At 32.5% G+C, this 12,341-nt stretch overlaps 1 long non-coding RNA gene across 1 annotated transcript; it reads right to left on the bottom strand.

Annotated features, from left to right (window-relative positions):
* Nucleotides 1-3,227: 3,227 nt before the first annotated feature.
* LOC114580360 lies at nt 3,228-5,277 on the bottom strand. Its single transcript, XR_003701738.1, has 2 exons — nt 4,507-5,277; nt 3,228-3,578 (listed from the first exon to the last, which is right to left on the bottom strand). It is a non-coding gene; the product is annotated as an uncharacterized LOC114580360 (long non-coding RNA).
* Nucleotides 5,278-12,341: the final 7,064 nt, after the last annotated feature.

The raw sequence follows: 12,341 nt of genomic DNA on the forward strand, positions 1-12,341 counted from the left end.
ATTTTTAGACATTTTTCACCCTACATAAGTTAAGGGGCCAATTAGGATCTGTCTTAGATGTCAGCCCTTAATTCCTTAAAACTTAAACAACATCCCTACCTATCTTTCATAAGAGACTGGATACATGGTTTTAAAGCGCTTAGGTGGTTAGCTGGCTCCCCAATCCTGGCCGGGGTAAGTCCAGATTTACATTCCATTAGTTAGGTTCGGGTCACTATTTTATAGTACCCAAATTAGATTTAAGTTCTGAGATAGATTCTTTTTAGATCTTAAGTCCTCGCCCTCCGGGAATATAATCCCAAATTTCTAATAAAATGTCAACTTAAACATGAAATTTCTCTCTTAAAATATAAAGCCCAATATAGGGTAGACTGAGGTCGCCTCTGAGTTTTTTAGAATCCGGCACCTCCTACTTTTCCTCCTTCGACTCGCTAATAAATGTTAAACATTGAGCTTTCTCCTTGAAAATTCTTTACTTCTGTTCATTGTCTTCTACTTTGTAGTCAAAAGGGTATGAAATCATTGCTTTAATCAAGAGTTTTCTTATGAGCATCCCTCCTAAGATATAATTAACTATAGGAGCTTGCTCTTATAGGGATTTGAGAACCCCAGATTAAAATAAACCTTGTTTTATTCATATAAAATAAGGGAAGAATATTTGGGAAAGCAGATGTCTTTAAAACTTCATTTCTAATTTTAAATATATTTGTATGATGTTATTATTATCTTTTCAGATAATATAATATCTTGCTTACTATATTCAATTTTAGAAATGATGAATTTTATAAAATATATTATTATTTTGGATATCTTGAAGAATATTATGTTCGTCTTTCAAGATAATATAATATTCTCCTTGTTATATCTAAATAAAAGAATAGATAAACTTTTTTCAAAAACTTATTTCTATTTTTAAACATATTCTATAGAATTTTATATTCATCTTTCGAGATGATATGTTATTCTTTGAACTATGTTTGATCATAGAAATATGTCTTTTTAAAACCCTATTTTGATATTGAATCCATTGTAGAATATTGTGTCAGTCTTTCGAAATTGTACTTTATTTTTAATGCAATATTTGATTACAAAATAGGAGAAATCAAAATCTGCGTGGTGACACAAGTTTTCCCACCAGCCACTCCCTATGCACCAGTGTTCAAAGTTCAAGTAGTGCTGCCACTAAAGATTGAGCTACAGTCACTTCGGGTAGCTGTCAAGCATGATCTCACTCAGGAGCAAAAAAACTTGCCTGATAATGAAGGATCTTGATGCACTGGATGAAATTAGACTGCAAGCTCAATAGAACCTAGAGATTAATTTATTGAGCAAGAATGGCTAAATACTTTGATTGGATGGTGCGCCACTGAGCATTTCAGGAAGGAGAGTTGGTCTTAGTGTTGCAAAGGCCAATCATCTCTCATTCAAGCATTGGTGGAAAATTTGAATCCAACTGAGGTCCTTTTGTCATCAAGAAGGTGTATTGGAGAGGAGCTTATCAACTTATCAATCTAAATAGCTAGAGGCCCATGCCGCCGATCAACAATCGATATCTGAAGAAATATCATGCATACAGTTTACCCAAGAAAATTATGTATTTAATGTACTCTATAATAATTAAAGTAATATATGCATGTTTTACAATATATATATATATATATATATGTTGTTGTATAAGAAAATAATTCAAGCATCATGTGAAAATTCTCCAATTAAATAGGGGACATTTTTTTAGTTTTATAATTAAAACCTCTCTAACTTTCGAGATAGACATGGAACATTTTAAATATGTATTTGAGTCAACATTATGCCACATGTGGACACCCCCAAATAAATATTTAAAATCATTAAACGTAAAGTTTATCTAAGCCTTCCTCATAAGACATGGGCATTTTAAATATTTATTTGGGTCGATATCATGCTTCATGTCGAGATCCCCAAATAAATATTTAAAATCATCAAATACAGACATTACTTTAAGAAAAAGAATACGATAATTTTTTTATGATATGTGTATATGTAGGTGATTCTTCAAAACTCAAGACATCACCTTCTTCAACATGCCATGACTTTGAAGGCCAAAAAATAAAAGTTTTTTAGCTACACACTCTAACAAGTCAAGTTAGAGTGGTATAAGCTCTTTTGCATCCTGAAGCTAAAGTAAAAATGGGTGTATAAGGCCAAATTCAATAAGCTCAAATATGATTGAATCGCTGGTAGTTTAGTCTACTCAATAAGCCATAAGAAAGATCGTGGTAAATGAACTCCATTATATCAGTCGTTAGTAAGGATTATTAGAAGCACATAAGCTTATTTGACTCGACAAGTTTAAGTAGTTATAGTCTACGATATTCTTTTAATTGATCGAAAAGTCAAGGTTACAGTGGGAAGGAAGAGTCTTAACCAAGGTAGCTACCGAATATGCATAAGCTCTGAGATCTCAAGCCATGAAAGATAACTTCACATCTTCAAACTTCAATAAATTTAGCTTGGAAAGCTCATTTCTCCGCATCTTAAGTTTAAAGCCTAAACTGGCACATGAGGTCAGACTCAACTAGCCACGAGGTGGCTGAGTCATTGGCAGCTCTATCTACTCAACAAGTCATAAGAAAGGATGTAGTAGAGAAACCCCCGTTTTAGTAGTTGAATGACGAAGAGATGTTAAATCTTAGCTCACCCAATCTGATAAGTTCAAGTAACCGATATTAAAGTCATCTTGACTCATTAAAGGCTAAAATATTACCTACATTTGGTGCTACTAATCGAACCTAAAACATGTAAACTCTTTAACAAGTAAGTTAAAGCACTAAGGGAATGACCAAAGATATTATCTAAAAGGTCACAAAAAGCCTTAAGTTGAATTAAAAGAATTTTCATTATCAACAAGTCTATTGTGCTTAAAGCACTTGACAAATGTCCTCTCGCCGTCGACATAACGTAAATCTAAAAGGTTTAGGTAACCAAAATTTACACCTTCATAAAACCCGCCAAAGTAAGAAGCAAAGGGCATAAGGCACATAAATCTCCTGACATGCTAGTAAGGATAATCAGTTAATCATTCACCAAGGTCCACCGTACAAAGCACAAGGAAGATGGAACCTAACCTCAGGACTCAAACTAAAGCTCTGAAGAGAGTGCAACTGCTAACTCTAATGACTGTTTGAAGTTATGAGCATAATAACCACAAGAGTCACAAGAGCAATAAAAGAACTCATAAACAACTAAAATCACAAAATTAATTTCTTTTATTGATTCAAAATTCACATATATAAATGTGAATTTACATCTTTTTACAAGCTTAAATAAGCCAACAAAAAGAAAAAGAGTATATTATCCTTCAGAGAGGACTGAAGTCTATCTCCTAAATCTATGTCTGAAGAAGAAGTCGGCAGCTTCGCTCTGCTCCTTTCAAAGACTGGACACTCTGCACTTTTAGAACATGCACAAAGCAATAGAAGCATCAATAGAAAGAAAGGAGAGAAATTATACCAATATGTATAAAGCTACAATGTAAAAGTATACCTAAGAGGAAACTTTATATGACAACTAACTAGTTGGCATATGGCTCATCCAGGAACCTGTGCAAAGTAACAAAACATCGATATGCAAAAAGAGGAAATGCAAATGTAGAGGAAGAAAAATGGAAACTTGAGTTGGAAGTAGTTGTAAGAGATCGGAGGCAACAAATTCATGCTAGCTGGTGAATCTATAAAGCTGAAGAAAACTATAAACGATACCTGTAATTATATAACAAAAATATTATATTTATATATATGATTGCAATAATGAAAAATATAGATTTTATGCAAAAATGTTGAAATCTAAAGTGGTGGCGGTGGTAGAAGAAATTAAGAGGTGGCAATGCTATCTACTTGCGGCAACTTATAAAGTGATGCACTAAAGATCAGCATGAAGTGTTGTGTCACTATCACATGGGTCCCTACTTAACTAAAGCCAACATGTCAATTTATTTATGGATACGTCTAAAAACCTATAAAGACAAAGAATTAGTATGATGCCAAGACACTGACTCCCAGAAATCCACAAAATAAAACCCTCTATGTGGAACAATTATTACGTCCTCCGACCGAATGTAGAGAAACATTCGGTCGCAGGCAAAAATCGCGCGGTACCGAGGTGTACCGAGTTTTTCAAAAAACTCGGTACACCTCGGTACCGCGCGATTTTTGCCTGCTACCGAATGTTTCTCTCATTCGGTCGACCGAACCAAATAAAACTTCCTCTATGTGATACCCAAAATAAATATTTGGAGATACACATGATCAATTAGCATGTAATAAACATGATTTACTCAAGACGCATACCATATTTATTAGCGGTCTTTATTGACTTTTACAAATAAAAAAATCTTTGTTACCTCTATCGTTTTTTTTTTTTTTTGGGACATTTAGGCCACACACAACGCATACACATAGACTCGAACCGTAGACCTCTTAGTTGGAAGCCTTAGCTCTCAACCAATAGACCAAAGAGAGTTGTGTTTACCTCTATCGTTCACCTTGCCCAAAATCCTTCTCACGTCTCGCACAAATCCCTGCATATTTAGCTTCCTCAGCTTATCCCTGCTCTGTGAAAATGTCTCCTCGCACTAGCCTTAATCGCTTGTCCACTCTTGTCATCGTTAAAATGAAACAAAAATTTGAAGTCAAAGGCTTCTTCTTCGGCATGCGATATCCCCCTCTCTACTCCCTAACGTTCTTCATCCCTCTCACAATCGAGTCGCTACAACTCGCATACCTTCGATCTATCACCCTGTTCGAAGACCTTGCCCGTATTTTTCGACCTCTTCTCCTCTTCCCATAGCTTCCATGACTCGAACTCGTGAACCGCACTCCTCTCTGTTCCTCCAACCTACCTCACTAACCTCTGATACTCGCAATTCGACAAAACTTGCTTCAAAACCACCCCTATATGATGCCTAGATCTCCCGCATCCGCCTCCTCTACTTCGGCGAAACACCCCAAACTGCCCAAAGCCGATCCAATCGCTCCAACCTCCATCCCGACTAGGCCACCCGCACTCGTCGACCTTCCCCGCACACGTCTTTTCCTCACAACTGAACCCAATTAGTCGCCGATGTGCATTACCTGATCTCCCGTGCTCGGCTCCTACCTCAACACTCCGTCTAATCCTCCCTACGAAGCTGACCTCCCTTCTCTGTCATTTGCACACCACCCGTACATCAAAGCATAATTAAACCCCTTTAATATGCCAAGCACCTCACTACCTCTTTTGGTTTCATATCTGATCAACACAGCTGCTTCATCTACCTCACAACCAGACAACAGCCCAAGGTGATCATTCTCTCCCACTTTAATATTTTGATATTAATTGCATTAATTATTATTATTATTATTATTATTATTATTATTATTATTATTATTATTATTAATTACTAATATTATTATTCTTATTCAAAAAATAGAAAAAAAAAAAAAAGACAAGAGGAAGAAAGGAGACAAAAAAAAGTTCAATAAGAAAAAAAAAGATAGAGAAAAATAAAAAATGCGCGAAAGAAGTTTTTTTTGGGTGATTTTCACCGCCATCATTGCCTCAAGATCATCATCATCGCCATTTTCTTACAAGTATGACTCCAAAGATAAAAAAACACTAAATCCTATTTTCAACAATCATAACATGCCAGGGAACACCCATACACACTCTTGTAGTGTGGTGGGAGGGAGTCCAGTGCGGTACTTGCGGTGAGGCGAGTAGACACTGTAGCATGGCAGGGACAATACGTACTCGTGTATGTGCTTCAGTGCTTGCAGGGAAATAAAATTACGCATTTCAAATAAGTGCCTCGAAGAATCATACATGCTCTATTAATATGGTGGGATTAAAGAACTACGACCAAAGTGTCGTCTGACACCTACAAAACATGATTTTCTCTAGCGTGTTGGGAAGGCCTAACTTCCAAAATTTCTCCTCAGCTGGGGAGATGCCATGAGACGAACAATTTTTTTAGTGAATAGTGGACTTGACTTGAACAAAATACAGTGAAATGAGCTTGAAAATTATTGAACAATAGGGAACCAAACTTCCACAACAAGGAACCAAACTTGAATAAATGCATAAAATAAATCTATAATTCACAAAATGACAAATAATTAAACACAAATAAACGAACAAAGAACTTATGATGGACAAATATCTTACAAACACAACTTGCTTATAAGCGATGATAAAATTGTAGAAAATGTAACCCGATTACAAGTCATAACATGGAACTCTTGAACAATGATAATTGACTTGCAATGTTCATCTCAAATCATGCTTATAAATAAATAGATATAACCACAAAGAATGATGTAAGTACTAGTAACCTATAATGAATGTAACAACACCCTGCATTCGATATCAACATAAAAACATGCATATGACACACACAACAGTTCATTTACAATACGTTGCAAAGAGCATGCAAGTGTTTATAGGAGACAACTCAAGATGTGCAAGTGAATACAATAATAAGCCAACTAACAAGTATGGGAGATCATCGATGAATGCAGCCCACCCAGTAACTCACATTAATATGCAATGAATGCTACGACATCCATCCAATCAAAGCTGGCTAGCTTGCATATGCATATGACAGCCTCTTACGAACATGAACCTGGTATGTAATGAATGAAGCAACTTGTCATCCTACATACTATTTATGTGAGTATGAAAAAGTTGTTTGAAAGTTACTTTTTTTTTCAGAGAATTTAATTTCTTGAATTTCAGTTTTAAATTTGAACACATCATTATGATTGATATATTTCCTCGAGAGGCAAAAAACTCACTCCCTAATGGGTTCAAAATATAAAACTATAGGTTTATCCTTATTATCGTAACCAAATTCAGAGAAGAACCACATATGACCTTAGAGGGTCAAATTGATGTTTGATGTCGTATTTTACTATGATAATTTGGATAAATGATCATTAATCTCATAACAAAAGTCATGAAAATAAAGCGATTTATCTTCTTAAAGAAAGAAGATATCGTTCACTATCAATCATTTGAATATGATGATAATGATTATCATTAATTTTGATTTTTTCAAACAAAGTTAATTATGTTTTTGAAAAAAAATGTATTTTGAAAATTGATATAGGTTCTTTAGATCTCCTACGATTACAAGCCCCATTTCCTTTGAAGACTATTGATTAAAATAATGATAGAAATTTCATTTTGGGTTTTTAAATATAGATATAAAGGAGTAATGTTTGAAATTCAAATGGGATTGGATCAAATTTTGAAAACATATTCTTGAGGTCAAAGGATGAAAGGTAGCTGCTTTTTGGATTTTGAAACATTTCAGAAACACCCTAATTTACCCTATCTATTGGGCTTTAAGTTTTGGCTTTAAGATTTTTTTTTTTTTTTAATTTGAGATGATCAATTTATTAGAATGGTGGGATTATATTCACAGAAGATGGAGACTTATGATTTTGGGTCTACCCCAAAACCTAGATCAAAATTTGGGCACTAAATAATAATGGCCCAAACTTAGCTAATGCAACACATAACTTGAATTACCCCAGCCTGTATTAGGAGTCAGCTAACCACCTAAGTGATTAGAATCTATGTGTCTAGTTTTTTTATGAAATATAGGTAAAATTTTTATAAAGTTTTGAGGAGTTCGAACCAACATCTATAGCATATCCTAATTGGCCCCTTAATACATTTCGTGTGATTTGATGCTTGAAATAAGATGTAATTAAAATTTTGACTCTTTTAAATTTATTCCTAAATCAATACATGTTAATTGACTCCATGAAATGCATAAAATTGAATATGAAGAAATTTAAAAACAGGATTGAAAATAAATTTTATCCTAAAGATTGTACTGCATCCTATTGATAGAACTGCATCCTAATAGGTTAGATGGTCTATTAAAACCTGCAAGCAAGGATGTGCCTAACAAGAAGGAGAAGAATTCAATATTAATGCATAAAATACTTTTAGCATTCCCGAGCTTACTTCTTAAAATATTAGAGTTTTTATTTTAGCTTTAAAATTTTAATTTATTTGAGTAGATGAATTTTTTTTAGCATACCCTCACTAAACTTTGATCGAATCCAAGCTAAATTAAAAAAAAAACATGAAATTAAAAAGCTAAAAAAATATGTCATTTCTACTGCACAATAAATGTAAATTAATCAATCAAATTAATTAAATAAACTCAAAATCTATGTATTAAGTGTCACTTAATATTGCAACCAAGGAACTGCAAAAATCAATACTGGTCGGATACCACTGACAATAACCTGGATTATACTCCTAAGATTGATACAAGAGACTTTGAGAATAGAAATCTTCTCGATCTTTATTTTTTTGTCCTTTTACGAGCTCCTTGGATTCATCAAGTTCAGATATCCAAATAAAAAGATCGATACTCCTCCCTTAAAGGATGTTTTCTTTTTTCTTTGGATGTTTTAAGTCATCCTAACTTGGATATCCTAACTGTTTCAAATACCACTTTTACATTACATTTCAAATGCAATTACATGACATTGAAACTTAAAAGAAAAACAAGACTCAATTACAACCTCCAAGGTTATCCTAAGTAAATAAAATCAATAATCTAATGTAGTTATATATCATTGAATTGGTCAATTTCAAACATAATTATACTTGGTCATGCTCTTTTAATTTCAAGGGGCTTAGCATGCTTAGCACATGCAAAAATTGTGTTCATTAAATTTTAATTTTGCCACCTTAATTTTATAGACCTATATGAGCACGGGCACTGTAGAAGATTATGTGAGCATCCAGATCATTTCTAAACTAGGGGTAATCTAACATCCATCATATCAATTCACAAATTATAATAACATTTAAATAAATAAACACATCAATCAAATACTTTTACAACCAACATGTAGTGAAAATCATAGAAAACTCGACGCATAATAGCAGAAAAGTAAAACGTTGGCCTAGCCTAAAACTAGAGGTTGTTCTCCTAACAAATCATCTAAAGTGTGTGAAGTATGCTATGTAGTTTAGATATGTCATATATACGATAATTGATTGAAATTGTTTGGTGTTTTCATTAGTTAAAAGACTTAAGGGCTTTTAATTTGAATTTAAGTATTGATATTTTAATGTTATTCGTAAAATGTATTTAAAATGTTGAGTGATTACTATCTTTATTTACACAATAGTTAAAAAATTTACTTCACCTTATTTGGGGCTAAGTTAATAATATTGTAAGCCTAGATTACCTAGTAGTAACCATTATAATTAAGTTAATTCAACTGCTTAAGAATTAAGAGTTGATAAATTTTAATTAAATTGCTTGATTATTGATTTTAAGATTTGAATCAAAATTTTCTAGAGTTTGAGTTGATTATTGAATTTTTTAATTATTTGACTTTTTAAATGCATTAATTAAGTGGTTAAAATTTAAGTTTTTAAATTAAGGTGAATTATTGAGTTTTGATACTTTCCTAAATATTAAATACTATGATGAGAAATTAGACACTAAGTTTGTAGGAATTGAATTTTTCTACATTTCATTATGAAATTTTGAAATTTTGACTTAAATTTGAATTAAGGTTGACCAAAAATTTGACTTATTAACTTTGGATTATTTATGGTAGTTTGATATTTTTAATAAATATTAGACAAATAATAGAGTCTAATGCCTTTGAGTTTGCTCAATTTAAAATTTTCTTGAATTAATGTTAAATTTTAAAAGTATGATCAATTAATTGAATTTTTAAATTATTTAACTAAGGAGATTTTAAATGTCTTCATCCAAATTGATTTCAAACTTCTTGAAACCACTTCCAAAGGTCAGGAATGACCCAAAGAAATGTTCTCAAGTGTTTGAGAATTTTTTGAAAATTTTAATTACTTTTAATAATTAAAATATTTAAATATTGAATTAATTAAATAATTAACTTTTGATGATTTTTAGAAATTTACCCTAAGGCAAAGGGTGTCACTAAGTTTAAATGTTTTAAGTTTCATTCCTATCGGATGTAAATTTTATTTTCTAAATTTTTCTTAAATTCTTAAGATAGATTATTAATTATTGTCCTTAAGAGGCACTAAATTAAGTAGATTTAAAATCAATGTTCTACTAACCCATAAACAAATATAAGCAAAGTGCACATATCACATCAATCAAGAGCCCTAATCTAAGTGCATGTGCAAACCTAAGCATTGAAATCAAGATATAACTTAAGCAATTAGAAGGCTTAAGGAATATGTAATTAACAAGTTAATTTTCCATTAATCAATCCGCATTAAATCTATTCAAGCATGATTAGCCTCTGATTAAAATTGTATATCAAAGCTAAATGTATGCAAGAGGATTAAAAAGATACGATTAAAAATAATTTTTAAAAAATTAAGTGTTAAAACATAAATTTTAAATTTTGAAAATTCAAAATGATATTAAAATTAAATTAAAATCTATGTGAAAAAATCACTGGATATTAAAAAAAAATTTAAAATAATTTTCCACAAAATTTTAAAAATTTATTTGAAATTATAATCAATAAAATAATAATTAAATTCATAATATTTAATATTAAAATATTTTAAATAAAAGTATTTAAAATTTTGAGCAAAATGATATAAAATACTTAATTTTTGATGATTTTTTTTAAAATTCTTGTGATTAAATGCTTAAAAATAATTAAAATTAATTAAAAATGAAATTGTCGCAATAACGACGGGAGGACACGTGACGTGTTGTAATTAGTGGGATCAAAATGCATGCTAATCGCTATTGACAGCCACACAACTCTCCTTAGCCTATTGGTTGAGAGCTAAGGCTTCCAACTAAGAGGTCTAAGGTTCGAGTCTCTGTGTATGCATTGTGTGTGTGAATTTGCCTTAAATGGCCTAAATGTCCCAAAAAAAAAAAGTTATTGGCGGCCACATTAAATGCTAATGATTGTGTCATCAGCAATCTTTTAAATCTAATATGCGTCGGCGGCGAGACCTACGTGCTTTTACTTAATTGATTCAGCACGTGCCAACAGCCGTTCGATCCATAGTACAGTTTGGATGAACGACCTTGATTGCGCTGGATGGAGGAATTAATGGCAAGATCGAATACGCAATTTTAATTAGCCATAGAACAACGCAATCTGGACTATTAGTCTTAAAATCAATGGTCCAGAAAACATGACGTTAATGCATATTACATGAAATGCCCTAGAAATGAAAATCATTTCGTTCTCTTAAACTAATCGATCAAATAGGATGAAATTTTAAACATGAGTCATACACATGAACAAAAATGATAGGGGATTAATTTCATGGTTCAATATGCAATTTATGAAAAGTTAAATAACCACTAAGTGTCCTAAACTAGGGTTAATTATCACCTATGCAGAAATGATGGATTTGGATTATTAAAGATTCTCTGAACTTGTAGTTTGTCCATGATTAACTTTCTTGAAGAGACGAATGGCTGAAAATGCTTGAATCGACAGCAAAAAAAGTTGGACGGACTTGGTGTTTGGATCGTCGGAGGATCACAACCGTCAGTTTCCAAACGTCGGAGTTTTACTTAGAAATTGTTGAGGGATGTGTGGGGAGTTTAAATTAAAGCTCAAAGATTTTGGGAGGTTGAAAAAAGTGAGAGATTACTAGGATGTTGATTGAATTTATTTTTGGCTCTTTTTGCTCAATTGAAGCACCCTAGGTTGATTGGATGGCCAAGATGATTTTGGCATCTTCCCTGATGTTTGAAAAATGGCCTGGGGTAGTTAGGGAGCATGGATAAAAAAAGGACATACAATGATGTGTAAAGCTTTTTTTGGCCTTTTTGCACACATTAGATGATTAAAGGTAATTTAAGCTTAAATTAGGGATTATAAGTGACTTAAGAATGTTCTAGAGAGTGGTTAAAATTGTTGGAGTGGTTTGATATGGAGTGGATTAGCTTGAGGTAGGAGATTTGACCATTAATGGTCTCTTGATCATTTGTTGACTGGTTTGACCAGTAAACTGCTCAAACCAGCTCATGTGGCATGCAAGGTGGCACTATGAGCTGGTTGGAATGGTTTGGAAAAGGCTTAAAGCTAAGAAATTAAAGCTTGAATGCATATGGGTGAATGAAAGGAGATTTGACCAAGCCATGATGGGTTGACTTGACTTATAATAATTTAAAGAATAATCAAAGCATTAAATGGAATGGGTTAGGGTTTCTTAAAACAATAGGATTGAAGTTTGAGTGGATAAACACATAGAATGCAAAGTTTGACCATGGATTGATTTTTTACCATGTCAAGTCAAGGTGGTTTGACTCAATGCATTTGAATCATATATTGAAGTGGGTTTGAAAGCTTGGAAGGTTCAGTTTGATT

The sequence above is a fragment of the Dendrobium catenatum genome, unplaced genomic scaffold (genome assembly GCF_001605985.2).
Source record: "Dendrobium catenatum unplaced genomic scaffold, ASM160598v2 fragScaff_scaffold_980, whole genome shotgun sequence".
In the NCBI taxonomy this organism is placed as follows: Eukaryota; Viridiplantae; Streptophyta; class Magnoliopsida; order Asparagales; family Orchidaceae; genus Dendrobium; species Dendrobium catenatum.